The sequence below is a fragment of the Malaclemys terrapin genome, chromosome 2, assembly GCF_027887155.1.
Source record: "Malaclemys terrapin pileata isolate rMalTer1 chromosome 2, rMalTer1.hap1, whole genome shotgun sequence".
In the NCBI taxonomy this organism is placed as follows: Eukaryota; Metazoa; Chordata; order Testudines; family Emydidae; genus Malaclemys; species Malaclemys terrapin.
In genome coordinates, this window is record NC_071506.1 from 243,187,007 (window position 1) to 243,210,213 (window position 23,207).

General features: G+C 41.5%; 1 protein-coding gene across 4 annotated transcripts in view; it reads right to left on the reverse strand.

The window, feature by feature from the left end:
- Positions 1 to 23,207, reverse strand: part of CDK14 (cyclin dependent kinase 14) — a 482,473-nt gene that overhangs the window by 282,752 nt on the left and 176,514 nt on the right. The window lies entirely within an intron of this gene.

Below are 23,207 nucleotides of genomic sequence, written 5' to 3' on the forward strand. Positions count from 1 at the left end.
AGATGAAGCACCTTGGAACCAGGACTGTCTCTTATTACATGCATGTACAGTGCCTAGCACAATGGGATCCCAATCAGGATTGGTTTTTTTGGATCCCTTGATGTGGTTTTCACAAGTGTGGGTATAATACATCATCTGTTTGATTAAAAATATTCAGTGGATTTGTTTAAGAAGGCTTTTGACAGACATGTGACATGAGGGATTTTTTTTTTAAATGTTAACAAGCAGAGAGCACTGTTGTACTTCACTGATTTAAAATGGACTGCGTTTTAAATGTAAGCTACTCAAGAGCCATAGGGCTGACAGACATACAGGTCTAAATAAATATTTTTTTTTAAGTAGTACTCAAAATTTTAGAGATGAAATACACAATGAAAAATACTCTATATAACAAGCAGACTCCTCGAAAGAAGATATATCCCTGAACCTTTTAGTGTCACAGAACCCATTTTTTTTAAAATGGTCCATCTCTACTTTATATTACACCTATGAGGTAAAAAAGGCTAATCATGTTTCTCATAAAGGCTTCAGGATGCCCTAGAGATGAAATGAAATTGCATTTGAACAATATTGATTCCTAAGCCAAGGTTTTAGGTTACAAAATACCATGGTTTTATTGGTCTGCTTTAAAGCATTCTATTGCTCGGTGGTAAGAAAATGTGTGTGCTTCTATTTATGTTTCTCCAGAATTGTAAACAAAAGATTGGGTTTTGATCTACAGTGCACTAATGAAGCACCCAAATTTATTTAAAAGCACTAGGCTGACAATTCAAGACTGTAGGCTGTTCATTTTTGCTAGTAATCATAGGGCAAGAAAGAGGTGCTATTAAATATTCCATTTGAGCCCTTAAACTTTTAGGACAGCTAGTTTCTCTTTCATTGCTCACTGTTAATGAGATCAGGGGCACTGGCCTACTCAGATTACTGGTAAAATCAGAAATGTTCTTTCACAGACTTTCTTATGTTAACAAACTTACTAAAATTCTGTTCCTATAATTTAGGAAATTTTCACTGTCTCTACACCAACTAAAATCCAAATTTTGGATCAATCAGATTGATTTGGATTTATTCTAGGTTTTGGAAGGTACCTTTGTAAACCTGAAGTTTCCCTAATGGTAACATTTCTTCACCTGGACATTATTTCAAACTAAATTCAGATTGGCACCAATCGCACACATTGAAGATTTGCCATGCCATGCCATGCGCACTGCTACGGCTGACATATGCCATGCAGTAATATGCCATGTCATGCCAAGTCATGTTATGCACTAACATGTCATAAAATATACAGTCTAAAAATCTATAATCTCAAATTTCAAATTAAATTGTTTTGAAACATTTTTTTTTATTTTTCAACACATTTTTAAATGATTTTTTTCCAAAATGAGAGGGAAAAAATCAAAACAAATTTTCATAGAAATTGCTACCATTTGGAAAGGTTTCATTTTCAGCAAAATCTCATTTTCCAACAGGAAACTTTAATCATTTTATTTTTCCAACCAGCTCTATTGTAGGGTACACATGTCATGCTTTCAAGCTTTACTCTGCAACCATGAGGACTAAAAAAAATTGGGGGGGAGGGGGTGTTACATTGAAAGGTGAGACATTCATGTAAGTGTTTGATGCCAGGAGCTGGGCCCACAAGAAAAAGACGCCAAATATCATGATAATTAAGATACAACTGCAAAAATTGGCAAAACTGTAGCATGCCTCATTTGCCTACTTGCACAGCAGAATTCCTCTAGTGACTCTTTTCTTCTTCCAATCCGCCACTAGTTAGCACTTGCCTTTTCTGCTCTTCTCCCTCGTCCCCTCCCTGACTAATGAGTTTCTTTCCCAGTCTTCTACCAGTTCCACCTCCACCAGCTGCCAGCTGTGTTTCCCTTCTCTTTCCCTAGTATGCTCTCAGTTTCTCATCTCTTTCCAAGCGCTGGCACCCTTTTTCCCCTTCTGGCTTCTTTCCTACCTCTCTAAACTGTTTCCAGGATGCCCCCTCTGCTGCCCAGCTCTGTTCATCCCCAACCCCTGCCTCTCTCTGCTGGCTTTCAAGCTGCCCATTTTCTGCAGTCTCCATTCTGGCTTGTTTCCTCCCACCCTGAACTCCCTTCTTTCCATTCCCTCCCGTTAGCATCTCACTTCTGCTCCCTGTTTCCCTACTCAGTAGTATTTCCCTTCCACTTTTTTTCCTCACATACCAACTGCTGTCGATCATGCCTGCACCATGTCCCGCACTTGCAAGTGCCCCCATTCTGTTTACCTCTTTATAAACAACCTGGGGACACACAAAATATTGCATATTTGTACAATATTAATTCTTCCTTTTACGAAGTGGTGGTATTCATTCTGCAGTTAAGGATGAAGGTAGCTGTTCAATGTAAATCCAATGTTCAATCCCTCCATAATTTTTTTTTAAAAGAAACTATTATTCTTGATATTTTGCACATTGCATTTTGTACCAGTGTACATTTTTTCTGGGAAATTTGGTAAAAACTTCAGACTGAGGTGTTTGTCTCTGAAGGCCTTCAGCATGTTTATTTTGAATGTTATCAGACTGGCAGCTGTAAGTATCCTCACAAGCTGGGGTAGCAGCTTTCTGATGGGTCTACTGAAGTGCCTGACTTACTACCACAATGGGGAATGGAGCCCCACATACATGTAAATGGTAACATTCATAGGCCTGTTCCATGGCTAACGTTTCCTTTTCAGGTTGTGAGTATTTTTGTTCCATTGGTATCAGATGTCTGCTTTCTAAGACAATCATATGGACCTGGATGCATGTTCAGTGAGCATGAGATCCCATGGTGCTAGGACCACCCACTATTTCAATATACAGATCTGGACTGAAATGCACTATTGTCGTGGAATATAATCAGTTCCCTTGATTTTTATCCAAAGCTTTCTGACATGTATTGGAACAGAATGTGATATTCCTTGTTTAATAAGTTCCTGAGGAGGCACAATTATTGTTGAGAAGTCTCTGATGTAGCATGCACAGTAGTTAGTCATGCCGACAGAGGACAGAACTTCATTAGCATCTGTGAGTACTTGTTGCTGTCTTAATTGCTATGACCTTTTTTATGTCAGGGTTGTGTTCCCCTGGCAGAGAAAGTGAACCCATAAAATTCAGTGGCTTTGTTGAGGTCATACTTTGATTTATTCAGGATGAGGTGATGTGCAGCAAATCACTGGCAACCAGCTTTAAGGGCTGCATCATGTTCTAGCAGGGTTTTCCCATAGATTAAGATGCCCTCACACTAACTGGAGAGACTGTGAATGTGTTGAGTGACCTTCAATGGTATCTTGAAATATTTTTGCAGAACATGCTTTAAAAGTTAGTACGAAAAGGCTGATTAAAGCAAAGTGTGTTGAGAAAGTTTCCAGATAATGAGATTCAAGAACCTCAAGATGGTGATAGCTTCTGTTGAGATCAAGCACCACCATTCAGCACATGACTAATATCAACCAATCATGAGATATGGTTCTCCCATTGTATCACTCACAATATTTCGAAGGCTCATTACCTTGCAAATTTCTTATTTTGCCAGGTTCTCTAAGAAAAGTTACAGTTTGCAACTCCAAAAGGAGTACAAGCACATGCTTGCACACATATCTTGCCCCTTATTTCACGTTTAGAATACAGTAGCAGGGTACACTTGAAGAATCTCATTCTCCCATGTGTGACACAGGGGCAATTTCTGTCAAAGTAACTAGTGTAATTTCACACATCCAAAATTAAAAAGATGTAATTGACTTCAACAAGACTACTTGCACGTGTAAAGCTAGGCATGAGCTCAATTACTTTGCTGAATCAGGGCCTAAATAGTGACTTTAAGATGCTCACATTTAAGATGCTCAGAGCCCTTAAATGACTGGTTTTACATACTTATAAATAAAAGGAATATAATATCAATATTAAAAACAATTTTAAGGCACATGAACAGAAAGGAAATTAAATTGTAATTAGTATATTAATTACATAGTGTGCTTGCACATTTATCATAAAAATCAGCATTTAGTTCTATTTTCTCCCCACTAAAATATCAGTATTATTTGGTTTACAAAATAATTTTTAAAGGAACTTACAATTTTCTAAAATATTTCTAAGAACTTAGTATCTGTATTAGTGAAGTGTTAATTTAGTTTTTGGGTGGGTAATATTAACCAAATCAAACTGCGCAGATGGTATTGACGGAAGAAGCTCTACTGTGAAGAAATGTGAGTTCACCTGACCAAGAAGGGGAAGAGCATCTTTGTGCACCAAGTCACCACCCTAGTGAGAAGGGCTTTAAACTACTTTCAAAGGGAGCAAGTGACACAATCCCACATAAATGCATGAAAAAAACAACCCTAACAGAAGGCTAGATGAGGAAGAGGGGAGAGACAGAAAATGATAATACAGTCATAGAAGCAGCAAGAGGGAAATCAGTGGAGGAATCTGCTCACCATTTTAGATGTCAACACACAAATGCAAGGCATATGGAGAATAACGAAGTATTGGAAGAACTGGAATTAGTACATCAGCAAATTATGACTTACTTGGCATCAAAGAAACTTCCCAGGATAAGTCTCATGACTGGAATATTGGCATAGAGGACTACAGCTTGCTCAGGAGTGACAGGATAAAAGAAAGGAGGTTACCTTATACATCAAGAATATACATACTTGTTCTGAAGTCCAGAAGGAAGCGAGTAGCAGACCAGTGAAGACAAAGAGGGAGAAACAGGGGCGATATCATGGCAGGGGTATACTATAGACCACCAAACCAGGAGGAGGTAGTGGATGAGGCATTTCTAGAACTAACCACAGAAATACCAAAAATACAAGATCTGGCAGTAATGGGAGACAACCTACCCAGACAACTGTTGAAAAACTAATACGACAAAACAAAAAACATCCAATAAGTTCTTGAAATGTATTGAGGACAACTTCTTGATTCAGAAAGTGGAAGATGTAACCTGGGGGGTGGAGGGGGGAGGAGGCAGTCATTTTAGACTAGATTTTGACTAACTAGGAGGAATTGGGTGCAAATCTGAAGGTCAATGGCAATCTGGGTGAAAGTGATCATGAAATGACAGATTTGATGGATCTAAGGAAAGAAAGGAGTGATAGCAAAAAAGAACAATGGACTTCAAAATTTGCTTTTTTTAAATCAGAGACCTGGTAGGTAAGATCACATAGGAAGAAAATCTAAAGGAAAAGGGAGTTCACAGGGGACCTGGTAGTTTCTCAAAGAGACAATATTAACAGCATAACCGCAAACTATCCCAAGCCAAAGGAAAGATAGAAAAAGATAATAAGAGGCCAATATGGCTGCATCAAGAGTTTAATTATCGAAAATCAAATCCTACAGAAAGTAGAAACATCGATGGATTGCTAAGAAGGAGTACAAAAGACTAGCACAAGTATACAGAGACAAAATCAGAAAGGCTACGGCACAAAATGAATTACATCTAGCAAGGGACATAAAAGCCAAGAAAAAGTTCTTTAAATTCATTAGGAGCCAGAGAGCGATAAAGGAAAGTGTAGCTTCTCTACTTAGCAAGGAAGGAGGGCTAATAACAGATGACATCAAGATGGCTTAGATGTTTAATACCTATTTTCTTCAGTCTTCAGTAAAAGGTTAATAGTGGCCAGATATTTAACATAATATTAACATTAACAAGAGGGGAGGAACACAAGCCAAAATAGGGAAACAACAGGTTAAAGAATATTTAGATAAGTCAACAGGGGCTGATGAAATTCATCCTAGGGTACTTAAGGAGCAAGCTGAAGCAATCTCAGAACTGTTGGCAATTATCTTTGAGAACTCATGAAGGATGGGTGAGATCCCAGAGGACTGGAAAAGGGCAAACAATGCTCCCTTTTTAAAAGATAGGTACTAAGAGGACCTGAGCAGTTATAGACCAGTTATCCTAACTTCAATACCTGGAAAGATACTGGAACAAATTATTAACCAATCAATTTCTAAGCACCTAGAGGGTAACAAAGTTATATGTAATAACCAGCATGGATATCTCAAGAACAAATCATGCCAAACCAACCTAATTGCCTTATTTGACAGGATTACTGGCCTAGTGGATGGGGTCGGGGACCAGAAAGAATAGATGTGATATATCTTGATTTTAAGCAAGGCTTTTGATACAGAGCAACATTACTGTCTCATGAGCAAACTAGGGAAATGTCATCTAGATATAATTATAAGGTGGGTACACAACTGGTTGAAAGACCATACTCAAAGAGCAGTTATCAGGTGATTTGCTGTCAAACAGCAGGAATGTATCTAGTTAGATCCCACAGCCATCAATTCTAGGTCTGTTATTATTCGATATTTTCATTAATGACTTGCATAATGGAGTAGAAAATATGCTTATAAAATCTGTGGATTACACTAAGAAGGGAGGAGTTGCAAGCACTTTGGAGGAGGAGATTAGAATTCAAAATGACCTTGACAAATTGGAGAATTGGTCTGAATTCAAGATGATGAAATTCAATAAAGACAAGCGCAAAGTACAACACTTAGGAAGGAAAAATCAAATACACAATTACAAAAATGGGAAATATCTGGCTAGCCGCTAGTACTGCTGAAAAATATGTGGGGGTTATAGTGGATCTCAAATTGAATATGCGTCAACAAGGTGATACAATTGTAAAAATGGCTAATATCATTAGAGGTATATTAACAGGAGTGTTGTAAGTAAGAGCTAGGAGATAATTGTCCCATTATACTCAGCACTGGTTTGGACTCATCTGGAGTACTGTGTCCAATTCTGGGCACCACACTTTAGCAAAAATGTGAAGAAATTAGAGAGAGAGAGAGAGAGAGAGAGAGAGAGTGTCCAGAGGAGAGCAACAAAAATGATAAAACATTTAGAAAACCTGACTTATGAAGAAAGATAAAAAAAGCTGGGCATGTTTAGTCTTGAGAAAAGAAGACTGAAGGGAGACCTGATAACAATCTTCAAATATGTTAAGGGCTGTTGTAAAGAGGATGGTGATCAATTGTTCTCCATGTCCATTTATGCTAGGAGAACAAATAACTGACAATCTGCAGCAAGGGAGGTTTAAGTTAAATATTAGGAAAATCTTTCTATCAGGATAGTTAAGCTCTGGAATAGGCTTCGAAGGAAGAACCCCCATCATCAGAGGTTTTTAAGAAAAGGCTGGATAAACACCGGTCAGGGATGGTTTAGATATACTTGAGGAATCAACCTGAGACAGGATCAAGGTCCCTTCCAGCCCTACATTTCCATGATTCTATATAGGGAAGCTTAACCTAACAATATTTTAAAATATTAAAATTGCTTCTGAATTTTCTTCCTCTTTTCACCACGAGGATTCGCCGAGTCTTCATAAATGCTTTCCAAAATACTGTGGGTCAACATGCTTAATGCGTCTATGAAGTTAAACTGTAAATACTGTTGCTGTTCAGAGAGAAAGGTGAATGCGCTATAGCACCTGTATTTTCTATATTGAAATCATACTTTCACTGCCTTGTTACCTACCTGCATGAAAATATTATTTTAAAGTCTGGAAAAAAAAGATTTTCTTTTAAGATAGTTTATAGAGGAATAATGCAGTGCGCTTATCTTGTAGTGAAAATAAAACTGAAGCACAAATTGTCTCTTTCAGTTTCAAAGAATCTGGATACTGTAATAACTGTAGTTCCAATTTCACAATGAGATCTGCCTGGTACAGCAATTCCTCTGCACAGAGCTCCTTCTGGGTCTGGAGCCTATATTATCTCAACCTTGTTATGCATGCTAAAGGAGACACCCTCATGTTCTTCTTAAGTTCACTGTAAAGCAAAAAAACAAAAACAAAAAAGTCCTGATTGTCAAAGCTATCAAGCACCTGCATTTGCCATGGACTTCAGTGGGATATGTCGCTGCCATAGACTTTTACCCAGTACTTCCAATTGAGCTAGAGCATATCTTTAAGGAAGACGTCCAATCTTTAGCTACAGCTCAGCTGTGAAGGTGCCCCAACCTTACCCACAATCAGGGCAGTGAGGATTCTGCCCCTTTGATCCCTACTATTTGGTCAGACTTTGAAAGGAAAATATGCATTGCCCTCAAATCTTTTCTTCTGCCTTTATATGGATTTATCCTTATTTGTGCCAGCAAGCCAGCAGCATGCCTGCACACATGAATACTGATAGCTTGAATTTTGTTTGTGAATCAAAACTACAATCCTCGGCCTCTCCATTGCCTTGTGAAATCATGCATTTTTGATTATGTAAATAAGCCTCTGTCTTATGAACAGAGCCTCAAGTGATTCAGATGTTAATTCTTTTCAGGAATCTTGCTGTGAAGCCAGTATTTCAACCATGTCGGTTCACAACCCAAAGTAAATTTTCCTGAGAAACATTTAATTGCCTAATGAAAAAAGTCTTCAAGACCATAAATATATGGAGCCTAGATTACCTGGAGAAGTGTCAGAAGTTCTTCATGCCACCTTACCCATGTGTTTTAGTCTTGCTTTAGGGGGACTCTCTCTCAGATTGAGGAGGCATTTCAATCTCCATGCCCGTTCAGTCCCTATACTCTCTCCTGATTGCCAACAAGGGCATAAATTGTAAGCTTTTTTATGACCTATCCATTAAGTACTGAGTTCGTACAACCTGCCACCAAATTCAATCATCCAAATATTTTCTTTAACAGAACTATGTGAAATTTTTGAATGAAAGTTTTTCCATTGAAAAACAGCCTTTTCTAAAGGAATTTTGTTGTGAAAAATCTGTCAACGCTTTGAATTTTTTTTGGGAAAATTTCATGCTTATTATTTATACAGAAAATTTTATTAAAAGGTCTTGTTATAGAAATATATAGATTTTTGGTCAACAAAAAAATTTGATCGTCTATTAACATTTTTGAAAAAAATGTAGAATGGGTTCATTTTTAATGCTCCCAAACAAAAATAATTTCAAATTTTATTTATGTATTTTATTGTGAATTTTTTTTTGTTTGTTTTCACATTTTTCAACCAGCTCTGCTTTAATTTATTACAGTAACTAGTGGGGTCACTGTTTCTTTTCAGGTTAGAAGCTGTGGAAAGTGACTTGGGGAGAAAATCTCTGAAAGGATTTTCCCAGAGAGTTTTTCCCAAATAATATAAGTCCAGAGTTGAGGGCATGTTTTGCCTCCCCCAGGAAAGTGCCATAGGATTTTCCCCAAACCTGGTGGATCCTAGGGGATCTAAGGGAGACCAGGAATATCTGTGCAAAGACCCTGTGCTTCCACACCAATGCTGGGTCCTGGTGACACTCCTACCCACCTCTCTCTGGTGGGGTGGCTCCACTGAGTTCCACTACCAGGGACTTAACTCTCCCAACTGCAAAAGCCCCAGAGGAGTCCTTGGAGTGAGGGTATACACACAAACTATAATATAACCTGGGGGCTTAGTGTCTACTCCAGGTAAGATCCACAGGGGGTGAGGAGGGAATGATTTATAGCCCCTTCTGCCCCTGCCCCTTCACCCATACAGATCCTGGACCAATGCGGAGGGTTTCACTGGCTCTGGATAAGGGAGCTCAGCCCACTGCTGCATGGACAAGGGGAGATCTGCACATGGATGATCCTCTCCTTGTGTGGATATAGAAGGGGCAGAAGTGGGAGGGGAAGAACTATCTAGCCATTTAACTGAGTCAGAACAAGAAACATGAATCCAATTAGCCTAGTCAGTGGGTCCTTATTTACAAGCCACAACCAGCTTCACTCACTTCTTGGGTTTAGTCTCCAATTCAGCTCCAGCGCCAACTGCTGCCACAAAATATGTTCCAGACCTTAGAAGTGCAGTAACTGCACAGTCACCACAGTGTTTAGTGCTGCGTACACCACACTAATGACTTTCAGTCACTACTGACCTGGGCTGTACTTAAACCAGTGACCCAGAGTGAAAGGCTCTGGTATCCCGTTACTAAGCTCTGACTTATCCAGTTCCCTTCAATCTCAAATGTGAAATGTGATCAATTAACTGCTTTGATTTATGGTGTTTATTCCTATTAAAATAATGTGGATATTAATTTTCATTGCTAAAAAGTGATTGATAAGACCATTATCTAATTTAAAATGTAACTCTTCAGATTGGTTGTAAAGCCTGAAAGCAACAACTTTCTTTGTGCTGTACGAATAGGTACCAATATGAACCACATATTTAACTCTATGTAGCCCTCTCTCCAACACCATTCCTAGGGTCTCCAGGAAAGCAGCTCTGACAATAGTCCAAAAGCAGCAACTGGGAAAGTGAAACTAAAATATTTCCCGAGCAACCCTGAGTCTGTGGGAAAACTCTAGAGAGGGAAAAGACCAGCCCTATCTATGGCCCTGAAGAACTGCAGTGTTTAGCCATGACTTTGAGAGAAGATCTATTTCCTATAGCTTTTTCACTGTCTGAACTATAAATGGCTGCTTCTTCCCGACAGGATGAGTTAGTGGTGTTGACTTCACTATGGTGTCATCATGTTGCTGTAAATCCTATGATTACAGTGACTAAGGAGCAGACTACCACAAACACCATCCAAATCATTTTATTTAAACTTGAGAACCAGCCCACACTGCAATCTCAAGGATATTGAAATTAAAAAATAGGTCACACAAGCAAACAAGAACCTCCAAAAGATGGAAAAAAATGGTGGCAAAACCAAAAAAGAGAAACAGGAACGGACTTATGCGCTTCTGGATTTCCTGCCTTCCTGATTATCGAAAGCCTCATTCTGGAAAACATAGTCCCTTCTTCTGTGAAGCAAATTTATTCTCCCTTTCATGTAAGAGGGGTTTATGTAGGTATTAAAATAGAATAGTGTCCTGGGTTTGGAACAGGATTATTTACTGCACTCAGCATGTGGTGTTCTTCTCAACTCTAGACCAGAGGTGGGCAAACTACAGCCTGCGGGACTGTCCTGCCCAGCCCCTGAGCTCCCGGCTAGGGAAGCTAGCCCCTGCGCCCCCCCCCCCCGCACTTTCCTCTCCCCTCCCCTGCCCTCCCTCCCCCCTCCCCCCCCGCAGTCTCAGCTCGCCCGGCTGCAAGCTCCTGCAGGGCAGCACGGCGGCGTGGCTGGCTCCGGCATCGCAGCTGCCAGTCCTGCTGCTCTGAGCGGCATGGTAAGGGGGGGAGCAGGGAGGTTGGGGCAAGGGGTCCTGGGGGGCAGTTAGGGGACAGGGAGCTAGGGGGTTGGATGGGTCGGAGGTTCTGAGGGGGGCAGTCAGGGGGCAGGAAGTGGGAGGGAGCGCATAAGGGGCAGGGGACAGGCTGTTTGGGGAGGCACTGCCTTCCCTACCCAGCCCTCCATACAGTTTCGCAACCCCGATGTGGCCCTCGGGCCAAAAAGTTTGCCCACCCCTGCTCTAGACTCTGCTTATATATAAAGAAGTTACTAGTTCCACTTTATGTAAAGTTTTTAAAGGAGAATGTTGTAGTTTGCATGCTCTGTAATGAATGCAAAAGCAAAATGACAATACACCAACAGGCAAGCGCTAAAACATGCTTCTTTGTGTCCTCTAGCAATAACACATACACACAACTTGCCTTCATTGCTATACCTATGTCTGATGAGCTCAGTGTGTCATACCACATCGTTGAACAACTCACGTATGAATTTTGCATGAGGGAGACTCATTACAGGCCTTCTCTGGATCAAGAATGCAAAGTATGTATGAAAATACTCCAGTTATTTCTTTATAAATAAGGCCTGCAGTTAAGAAGTAAACAAATTGAGCATGGGGAAGGTTTTATCCTTTGGATACCTTAGTATGTGGCTGCCACCTCAGTTTGGCTATAAATTGTTTTTCATATGCAGGACAGAAAGTGTCATTTACTTCCCTGCAGCCACATGCGCCAACTCCCCTTGATATCAGGTGTTCTCCATGTTAATAAAGGCTAGTATGTGACCCTTAGAAAAGGATTTAGCCATGTACATAGGGTTACCATATTCTGTGCCTCCAAATGGAGGACACTCCACGGCCCCCGCCCCCAGCCCCGCCCACACCCCCGCCCCAACCCCACCCCCTCCCCTGCTTCCCGCGAACATTTAATTCGCGGGAAGCCTGAAGCAGGTAAGGGGGATGTGGGGGGGAGGAGGCACGGCCCAGGCTGGCCCCCCGGCGGCTCCAGCCTGGGTCGGCTCGGGCCCTGGGGTGCCGGCCCCGGCCCGCCCAGCACTGCCGGCTCCCCGCCGGCCCGGCTGACCGGCTCCTCGCGGGCTCGGCTGACCGGCTCCTCGCGGGCTCGGCTCCCCGCGGGCCCGGCTGACCGGCTCCCCGCGGGCTCGGCTCCCCGCGGGCCCGGCTGACCGGCTCCCCGCCGGCGCGGCTCCCCGCGGGCTCGGCTCCCCGCGGGCCCGGCTGACCGGCTCCCCGCCGGCGCGGGTCCTCGCGGGCTCGGCTCCCCGCGGGCCCGGCTGACCGGCTCCCCGCCGGCGCGGCTCCTCGCGGGCCCGGCTCCCCGCGGGCCCGGCTGACCGGCTCCCCGCCGGCGCGGCTCCTCGCGGGCTCGGCTCCCCGCGGGCCCGGCTGACCGGCTCCCCGCCGGCGCGGCTCCTCGCGGGCCCGGCTCCTCGCGGGCCCGGCTGACCGGCTCCCCGCCGGCGCGGCTCCTCGCGGGCCCGGCTGACCGGCTCCCCGCCGGCCCGGCTTCCGGCCCGGCACCGCGCCCCCGGCTCTCCCTCCGGCCCCGTGCCCGGCCCGGCACTGTGACCCTGGTTCCCGGCCCGGCACCATGCCCCCGGCCCCGCACCGCCGGCCCGGCCGAGCACCACCGAGCCCTCCCGATTTTCCCGGACATGCCCGGCTTTTGGGGATTTCCCCCCGGACGGGGATTTGAGCCCCCAAAAGCCGGACATGTCCGGGAAAATCCGGACGTATGGTAACCCTAATGTACATTACCCACTTTTTAATACACATTAACATGTATATGATGCACAATAGTAACACATCTCTCTAAATCATTCAGAATACTGTGCCTTATAAATATCTCATTTGCCAGAGTCTTTCACGCACTGTGCATTGTGGTAATGAAAAAGGAGGCTCCTCAACAATATTTTAAATTTACATACAAATTAGTGTTTTCTGCCTTCTTTTCAGCAATTTAGAATTCCAGCTGTGCTTAGTATTCAGAAGCCACAGATGACTTTTTTTTTTTTTTTTTAAATATGGGAGTTAGAGAGTTTGTACCTGGAAAGGAGACCTCTCTTTTGTGCTCTTATTTTGACATTTGTCTGCATTTAATAAATCGCAAATCAGTTCTGATGGGACACAACTGTTGCCTGTTATCTTTTAAAGTACATAAAAGGCCCATGAAAAAGCTAAAAGCTAAGTCAACTGGTGCAAAAGCTGAATTGCCATATTGTTCAGATATCTTGGGGGCTCAGGGTACAAAACTGGGAGAACAAAAAAAGCATTCAAAGAGATTCTGACAGAGATTAATACTACCTCTGATACTAGTCAGTGCACAAGCACTGCTCTGAACAGAGAGCTAATTATATTGTTGCTCAGATTATTATTTTCACACATAAGAGACATAGCAAAGGAACACTAACTTGAAAGCCCCCTTAGATTAGAGGACACTACTACACAAAACTAGAAGCTTTGCACACTGGGTGGTGTCAAGATCTAATTTTTTCACATAGACCATGGATCCACAGGAATTCCTGGAGTGGTGATCAGGTCTCTCCCTCAGCATTCCCTTCCAGTCCAAGTAAGAGCAGCATAGCTGGCTTTTATCTCCATTACAATCAGCATCCTGCCAGCACCTGCACCCTCTAGTCCAGGAGTTCTCAAACTTCACTGCACTGCACCCCACTTCTGACAACAAAAGTTACCTCACGACCCCAGAAGGGGGGACTGAAGCCTGAACCCACCTCCCTAAGGGAGGAAGGGGCAAAGCCCAAGCCCCACTACCCTGGGTGTCAGGGGCCGGGGGGTAAAGCTGAAGCCCCAAGGGCTTCAGCCCCTGGAAGGAGGCCTGTAACCTGAGCCCCACCAGTCAGGGGTGAAACCCTTGGGCTTTGGCTTCAGCCCCAGGCAGTTGGGCTCGGGCTTTGGCTTCGGCCCCGAGCCCTAGCAAGTGTAAGCCAGCCCTGGCGGACCCACTCTGGGGTCCCAAGCCACAGTTTGAGAACTGCTGCTCTAGTCCCTCAAAAGAAGGCTGGGTCACAGAGGGGAAAGCTAATGCTGATCTCAGCAGAATGGACATGTCCTCTAATTTTATGTAGGCTTTAGCCAGTATACAAGAAGAGCAAATCTGAATATTGCTTAGAATGCCTGTTCCCTCACACATTTCCACATTCACATGCCAATCATGGATCACACATCTTTAGCAAAGAGGTTTATGGCCAGGTCACTAGGGAGGGACCATCCTGCATAACTGCCCTTCTGGTCCATGGGCTGCAGCTGCAGCTTTTCCACATTTTTTCTCCCCTCCATGCTGTTCAGCACTGGGTGGGGGTGGGGGAGATGAGGCCAAATTTAGGGCTAATGAAAGCCATTTCAACAAAATCAAGGCTGAAGGAATAGTTCAGATGTCTATATTGAATGAGAATAGGAGAAAATGTTACACTTGTCCAACACAGATGGCTACAGTAAGACAACAGAGAACTAAAAAATCAACTAGAAAGCCTTGGGATTCTGATTTGGACCAAAATCATGAGACTATTTGGCATTCTAGAGGGAGGAGAGACAGATGACTTAACGGTGTCCTGAGTTAATGCATTTGTAACGTGCTACATTTGGAACAAGCACAAGATTCCTTATACAGCACATTCGAAATGCATGTCAAAGAAACCAGAACATCTCCTCCAAAGGAAGCAGGGCTGTCTGCAAAAGGCTTATCATATTTTAAAGTGACAGAGGATGAGGAGAAGTTTCCGGCCCCTGAAAAGAAGTTCAAGGAGATTTAAAGAAAGTCTCAACACATGCTTGTCTTTCTTGAACTGAGCCCAAGAAATCAAGCCAAAGGAAGGTCACAGCTTTCACTTTAAAAAGCGTTAAAGATTAAATTGGTACAGCTATGTACTTTCTAGCCAAGCTGTGGGTAAGATATCCTGGGGGGGAGGACGGGAATACATAGTCTGGGAAGTAGATTTAGCTATGAGAAGCTGGAGAAAAATACAGCTCAGACCTATCTGATGTACCTGAGCCTCTCTGATCTGATGACAGTTCATAGTTGAGTTTGTTTAAAATTCAGGTTATGATTTCTAATGGGAAATGTCATGATCATCTTACATCCACATCCCAAAGAATCCAAAAGATCACAGATGCTCTTGGAGTGGAGACAAACATGAATGCTGCACTGGGCCTATGAACAGCAAGAAGCCTGGAAAGGACTGTGAACAGATTCTGTTCACTCTCCACTGCTTCTAGCAAACTGAAGAGGGGCTGTACCATTTCATCAGCACATTGGAAACAGAGCACCGCATAGCTTGGAAAGGCTGAAACCATGTGACATGATACTATAATGTCCTCATGCAATGCATCCAAGCAGGATTGGAAGCATAGTCAGAAAGGAGCCATGTAGCTCTTAGTTGACCAGCTGATAGCAAGAAAGGCAGGCATTTTCCTCAGTGATGGCCAGACACACACTGTTAGGTTTATTATCTGCCTGTTTCAGCCAGTCACTTCACTAGCCTCTCTCAGTCACATGGTTTAGAACAAAATTAAGGGAAAATATTGCAAAAACTGCAAGGGGGAGGTGGAAGTACAGCTGGGAGAAATTATGGGCGGCAGGGGAGAGTTGGGCAAAACATTTTGACCAAATCTCTCCCCCCCCCCCCCCAGGTAAAAATGCAGATCCGACAATACCTAAATATCTTGAATTCGTGTGAATTTCACCAACTTGTTTCGGTCAGAACAAACCCTAAAAAAATGCCAAAACAGTTGAAATGTTTCCTCTCAACATTTTCAAAATCAAATGTTTCAATTTGAAATAAACTTGAGGAAATTTCAAGACAAATCAAATGTTTCAATTTGAAATAAACTTAAGGAAATTTCAAGACAAATCAAATGTTTCAATTTGAAATAAACTTAAGGAAATTTCAAGACAAATCAAATGTTTCAATTTGAAATAAACTTAAGGAAATTTCAAGACAAAGTTATTAAAAATAATTTTAAAACAAAAAAGTTTGAAATGAAAATAAAATACTTCATTTTGCGTGAAACAAAATATTTCATTCAACCTAAACCTTTTCCCACTTTCTGATTTGCCAAAAACATTGAAAGACAAAACAAAAACAAAAAGAACAAAGGTATGCCCATGCTCCAAGTAACTGCGATCCAAACAAACTTCTCTCTCTGGTTATAAACAGAAGATGAAATTAAACATGAATGAACAGTAATGAACGATCCTGAATTGTCAGGGAGATGGACGGCATTACCAAATTCATTTTCCATTTCTAACTTCTATGATTAATGGTAGCAGCCCAGTGAACAATAGGCCTAATACCATTACTCTTCCAAACAGTGCCATGAGATCTTTGCTAACTAAAGGTTGTTAAGACCCTGTTTTATTAATCAGCCAGAAGTCAAAAGCTGTAACAGCACAGTACTTTCTATACTATGTTGGGGCATTGTTTCAGCACGGTCTCATGAGAAAGGAAATTTATGAGTCCCCAATATCATTTCCTGAGGTTCTCTTCAAGACAGCATGGGTAAACAGTATATATCTCCATATATAGGTAATGTACATATATGGCTGATTTATAGAATCATAGAAATGTAGGGCTGGAAGAGACCTCGAGAGGTAATCTAGTCCAGCCCCCTTCGCTGAGGCAGGACAAAGTACACTTAGGACATCCTAGTTTGGCATTTGTCCAAACTGTTTTTTTTAAAACCTCCAATGATGGGGATTCCACAACCCTTCTTGGAAGCATATTCCAGAGCTTAACTATCCTTATAGTTAGAAAGTTTTCCCCTAATATCTAACCTAAATCTCCCTTGCTGAAGTTTATGCCAATTATTTCTTGTTCTACCTTCAGTAGATATAGAGAGCAATTGATTATCATCCTCTTTATACCAGCCCTTAAAAAAAATTAAAGGTTTACCAGGTCCCCCCCCCCCCCCCCAAGTCGTCTTTGCTCAAGGCTAAACATGCCCAGTTTTTTTAACCTTTTCTCATGGTCAGGTGTTCTAAACCTTTCATCATTTTTGTTTCTCCCCTCTGGAATCTCTCCAATTTGTCCATCCTTTAAGGAAGATGTGGTGCACAAAACTGGACACAATACTCCAGCTGAGGCTTCACCAGAGCTGAGTAAAGCAGAACAATTACCTCCTGTCTTACATACGACACTCCTGTTAATGTACCACAGAATGATATTGACCTTTTTCATAACTGAATCCCAGTGTTGACTCAGATTCAATTTGTTTTCTATTACAATCCTCAGATCCTTTTCAGCAGTACTACCGCCTAGATAGTTATTCCCCATTTTGTAGTTGTGCATTTGATTTTTCCTTCCTAAGTGCAGAACTTTGCACTTGTCTTTACTGAATTTCATCTTATTGATTTCAGACCAATACTCCAATTTGTCAAGGTGATTTTTAATTCCAATCTTGTTTTTCCAAGTGCATACAATGCCTCCCATTTTATAAGCACATTTTTCACTCCATTATCCAAGTCATTAATGAAAACATTGAATAGTACTGGATACAGAACAGACCCCTGTAGTACCTCACTAGATACATCCTCCCAGTTTGACAGCGAACTATTAATAACTACTCTTTCAACCAGTTTTGCACCCTTATCTTTGCATCTTATAGGAATTTCATCTAGACCACATTCCTCTCATTTGCTTATGAGAATGTCATGTGGGACTGTGTCAAAACCATTACTAAAATCAAGATATATCGTGTCTATAGCTTTCCTCCACCCCAATCCCTTGGGACAGTAACCTTGTCAAAGAAGGAAATTAGGTTGTGGTTTGGCATGATTTGTTATTGAAAAAAATTCATACTGGCTGTTACTTACAAATTGATTGTTACTATTTTAACCATCATTTTTATAAAATTGTGTTTTTCATTTTGTATCCGACTGAACATACAATGAAATAATACATTGATTTCTGTAGGAAATCCAAGAACTATTAATCTTCTGTGTGTTTTCTGTTTAGTTGCTATTTGGCATCAATTCTCCAGAGAAAAAAGTCTGATGGAGAGCTATTTTGTAATCTTGAACCTTGCAAGTTCAAAGAACAGGCAGTTTGTGTGGTTTGTGGCATGATATGGGACTTGGACAATTCTCCTGGAAATCTCTAAGCTTTTAAACTTTTATTTTTTGGAGGACACATGAACTCTATGGATGAGAATGAAATATTTTGTACCATTGTTTCTAACCCTCTTGACTGAAAATGAGCTAAAGCTTCACACAAAAGAAACAATGAAATGTAGATTCCAATTCTTTATAAAGGAAGTACATTTTTGTATTATATTTTTGCTATTTTTAGCTTTTGTAACACACCAGTAGATCAGATTGTTGACGTCTATAATACACCACTAAAGAAAGAGTGGAAGGGGTCATAAATGAGACCATGTATTTGAATACCTAGCTGTGTATTCGAAGTCTTACATTTTTTCTTTCTATTTGCAATAGAATGTGTTCTCTGCCCTCTTGTGTAAATCAAAAAATGTTCTACAATTATTCAGACCTGTAACCAGTACCAAATACATATTGTACTTATGTTAAAAGTTCATTAGGTAAATGCTTACCCATATTGAATCTTGAAGTGCAATGTCAGTGGTAGGACACGTCTCATGTGCGAAAGTATTACTACTGTTTTGTAATGCAGTAGCAACCCCGGGTCCCATTCAGGACTGGGGTCCCATTATGCTATGCAGCCTACAAACACACATACAAACAGGTAAATACAGTCCCTGCCCTGTAGAATTTATCATCTAAATCAGTGTTTTTCAAACTGTGGGTTGGGACTCCAAAGTGGGTATCAACCCCATTTTTATGGGGTCACCAGGACTGGGTTAGACTTGCTGAAGCCTGGGGCCAGAGCTGAAGCCCAAGCCCCACTGTCTGGGGCCGAAGCCAAAGCTTGAGCCTCACTACCAGGGGCAGAAGCCTGAGGGCTTCAGCTCTGGGCAGTGGGGCTCAGGTTATAGGCCCCGTTCCTGGGCCTGAAGCCCTTGGGCTTTGGCCTCCTTGCCTGGGGCAGTGGGGCTTGGGCAAGCTCAGGCTTCGGTCCTCTCTCCTGGGGTCATGTAGTAATTTTTGTTGTCAGAAGGGGGTCGCAGTGCAACGAAGTTTGAGAACTCCTGGTCTACATTATGTATTATATAGGGCCCTATCAAATTCACGGCCATGAAAAACACTTCATGAACCATGAAATCTGGTCTGCTCCCATAAAATCTGGTCTTTTGTGTGCTTTTACCCTATACTCTAGAGATTTCATGGGGCAGACCAGCATTTCTCAAACTGGGGGTCCAGCTGCCCAGCTCTGAAGGCAGCGCCGCCGCCAGCAGCAGTGCAGAAGTGAGGCTGGCAGTACCACAACCCCCCCTTACAATAACCTTATGACACCCCCAACTCCTTTTTTGGGTCAGGATCCTTACAATTACAACACTGTGAAATTTCAGATTTAAATAGTTGAAATAATGAAATTTACTATTTTCAAATCCTATGACCGTGAAATTGACAAAAATGGACCACGAATTTGTTAGGGTCCTAATTATACAAATTGGATTACTAAAAATAAAGAAAAAATGAGCAACCAAAGCTAGGTGAAAATCAGATAAATGCAACTTTCAGGATTAAAAAGAAGTGATTTAATTGTAAAAATTGATAACATTTAAGCAATTCTTATGAAATATATTTGATTCCTTGATGTTTGAAAAGGCATATCTCAGGAACAGTAAGTGACTTGATATTAATACCAGGATTGTGTTTAATTAAGAATAATCAATTAAGTTAAACACAGCAAAGTCAATAGATATATAGATATATGGGAGGATAACATATGAAAACAAAGGACAAGCAATGTCATATTCTATGAGAGATGGCCAGCCTGGAGATGAAATAATTTTAAGAGCCTGCCAAAGCAAGGAACTTCATAGTATATGAGTTAAGTTCACAAAGAAAGTTAGTCATTAGGGTTAAGAATGTTTGTCTAAACACATACATGGGAACAGAGACCTACAAAAAAGCCTTCATATCGATCATGAAGAATTTCAATTACCCAGATATCAAGTAAGGTAAAATTGTGGAATGATCAAGAAAAAGTTTGTTTCTAAAAGCACTGTAGTTTCCATTACACAGTTCAACAGCCAATCTAGGAGATCAAAGGTTCTGCTAAGCATATTACAGGAAATTAAGTGGGTATTATACATGAGATAAAGGTTGAGCTGGTGAATTATTACATTGGTTGTAGTGATTTTAATATGATCTTTTTTTAGATGCCTACTGATATTAATACTTCCACACAGCAACAGTGATTGCTATATTGAATAAACTTGAGCCATATTTAACACAGGGAAATATACATTGGCTAAAGCAGCTTTTATAAAAGTGACTTTATATGAAAATACATTAAGTAAATCATTCCCAGATCAACTGATGTTTGAAACAGGACACTCTAGGCCAAATTCAGAGGGGATGAGAGAGGTGATAAAATCTACACATTGGTATGCTAGTAGAAGAGAATCTGAGTTTATGTAATTCACATGCCATGTAGTCAAGGTGGTGATGTAGGTTAAAGGAGTGGCCCAGCAATTTCATGTCAGTAAGCAACTCTGCAGTGCTAAGGCAGCGTAAGACAGGGCAGGGAGAACTTGCAAGTTAGACTCACTTCTGAATTTGGCACTATGACTTCAAGAGGCAACGAGACAGTAAGAACATATGAGCTCTTGTAGACATGATCCTATTTTCATGCAAATGTACCTCTGAGTCAGAAATGGGAAAAAGATGTACAGAAAATGTATGCTATTGACAAAATTACTCTCAGTCTCAGCAAAGTGTTTTCTCTGAAGTTTTCAGGAACATGACAAAATTTATAATTACTATTCTCTGCTTTTGTGGTGTTCTGCTTATTTTTTTGTTCCTCAGTTATATTTACTGTTCTTTACTTTGCTCCCTTCCCTTTTTTCCTAACCTCACTTATTTTTCTTCCCCCAATCACATTGTTTTCAAATGCTTTATTTTGCTGCATTTTTTAATTTAATCTTTTCCCCAGTTGCTTTGTTTTCCTTTGAGTCTCATTCTGTTGCTGTCACAATGGCAACAATATGCTTCTCTACACACAAGCCAACTACAAAATTCCCTCAGCATGAGTACTGCTCAAGATTTCAGTCTGTGACTTCCCCTTAATTAGCATCACACAACATCTCCAACAGGAGGAACACAATGCAGGAATTTTATTCCCCCCCCCCCGACAGCTGCATGATGAGTCATGAGAGATGTTAAACAAATAATATACTCCAGTTTTAAATTTGTAAATTCCTGGATTTTTGCCTGAATTTGATACACTGATGGAAAATTAGAAAATAGGGCATGAGTCAGCAAGAATAAAAACTGTCTGGCTTCCACATTATGAAAAGCTCTGGAAAGAAGTCTGTGTATAACTTGCATGCCTGCGTGCAGTTCTCTGGCTCATGAAACACATTTTTGGCTTGATTAGATCAACACTACTATGCAAATAAAAACTGAAGTTAGAATTTGACCTCATTTATAAATTGCAGCTTTCTATCTCCTAGTCCAAATTGTAGGGCTGCACCTTTAATCAGCAGATGGAGACAAAGAAAAACTCTTCAAGCAGGTTTAAGTAGCTCAGCACCTCCCAGCCTCATCACTTTTTAGTCTAAAGTATATCAGGCCTCTCCAAGAGTTCCATATAAAGTATTTATTCTACCTTCCATTTTTATTTCTATACATAGAACTATGTATGCCTAGTACGGTTCTGCCTCAATACTGAAAAGACTATCTTCAGTTACATTTTTCAGTGTATTTTTCTATCCTTTTCTGGTTCTCAACTAAAGTTTACGTTCACCAAAAAATAAAAAATACACTTTTCCCTCTCCTCTCCCCCACCCCAAACCATACACAGCTTCCATGTCACACAAAAGCTACAGAAATTGATTTCCATGTGGCATCCACAACCCTATATGAGGTTCCACAGCCTAGAAGACATGGATATTTTTAAGAAAAATCTGTTGTGCCTTGATCCCAAGTCAAGGGAAAGATTCCTATTAACTTAGATGGGCTTTGGATCAGGTCCCAGTAAAGAAGAACTTACATAATTTGAAGCATGCAGGAAGTCCCATTGAAATCAGGCAAATGCTCACACTTTAAGTCTTATACATGACTAAGTGCTTTGTTGGATAGGGGCCTTGGAGTATTAGTATTTCAAGCCAGGCTGTTTGTGGGCTTCTCGATGCTAGAAAGTTTTCCTGCTTTAAACTATATGAATATTAGCTGGGCTGACCGGAGCTGCCAAGGGGGTTTTCAACTGGGTGGGTTCCGGTCAAAAACCAGACACCTGGCAACCGTGTCGCTAAAAGCTTTGTATTATAGCCATACCCTGAGATGAATTTGAATCAGTGACCGGAAGGTAAAACGTTTCTTATTTCACCACCAGTCCCTATCTTTGGCACTTACCAACAGAGTAGGCCCATTTAAACAAGGAATGTGCAGCAACTTCTGCAAAGGCGCTTGCGGCAGCCAAGCGCAGCTACAGAAGCGGTCACCAGGGAGCAGCCGGGGGGGCTGATAAGAAAGGATAGAGGGAGTGGAGCAGAAAGCATGACAGAACTTTGACACTCAGCTAGAAAAGAGTCATTCCTAGACTGTCTGGCTTAGAGGTGGCAGAGAGGGAGGGGGACAAAAACCATAAACAGTCAGTTCTTTAAAAAGGTAATCAGCCACCCTGTTTTTAAGGAGCTTGCTATATTTGTCCCTGAACCTACTATGGCTCTCGCAGTCAAAAAATGCAGAGATTGTTCTATATGACTATCTTTCAGGGAACATGGCCTCACATAAGCAAAAAGTTAAATCCATACTCATTTTAGGTGCTGCTTCACAACAAGCAAAACTTCCCCAACATATTTATTATACCAGTGACAACCCCCCCCCCCCCCACACACACACACACACACACACTCTACTTAGTATGTCACTTGTACCCAATAGCAGTTCTCAGACAAGCCAAACCACAGAGGCACAGATTTGTTTTATTTAACATGAACTCCCACGTTGTAGGGAGGTTTTCATTGTAAAGTACCAAAGCTGCC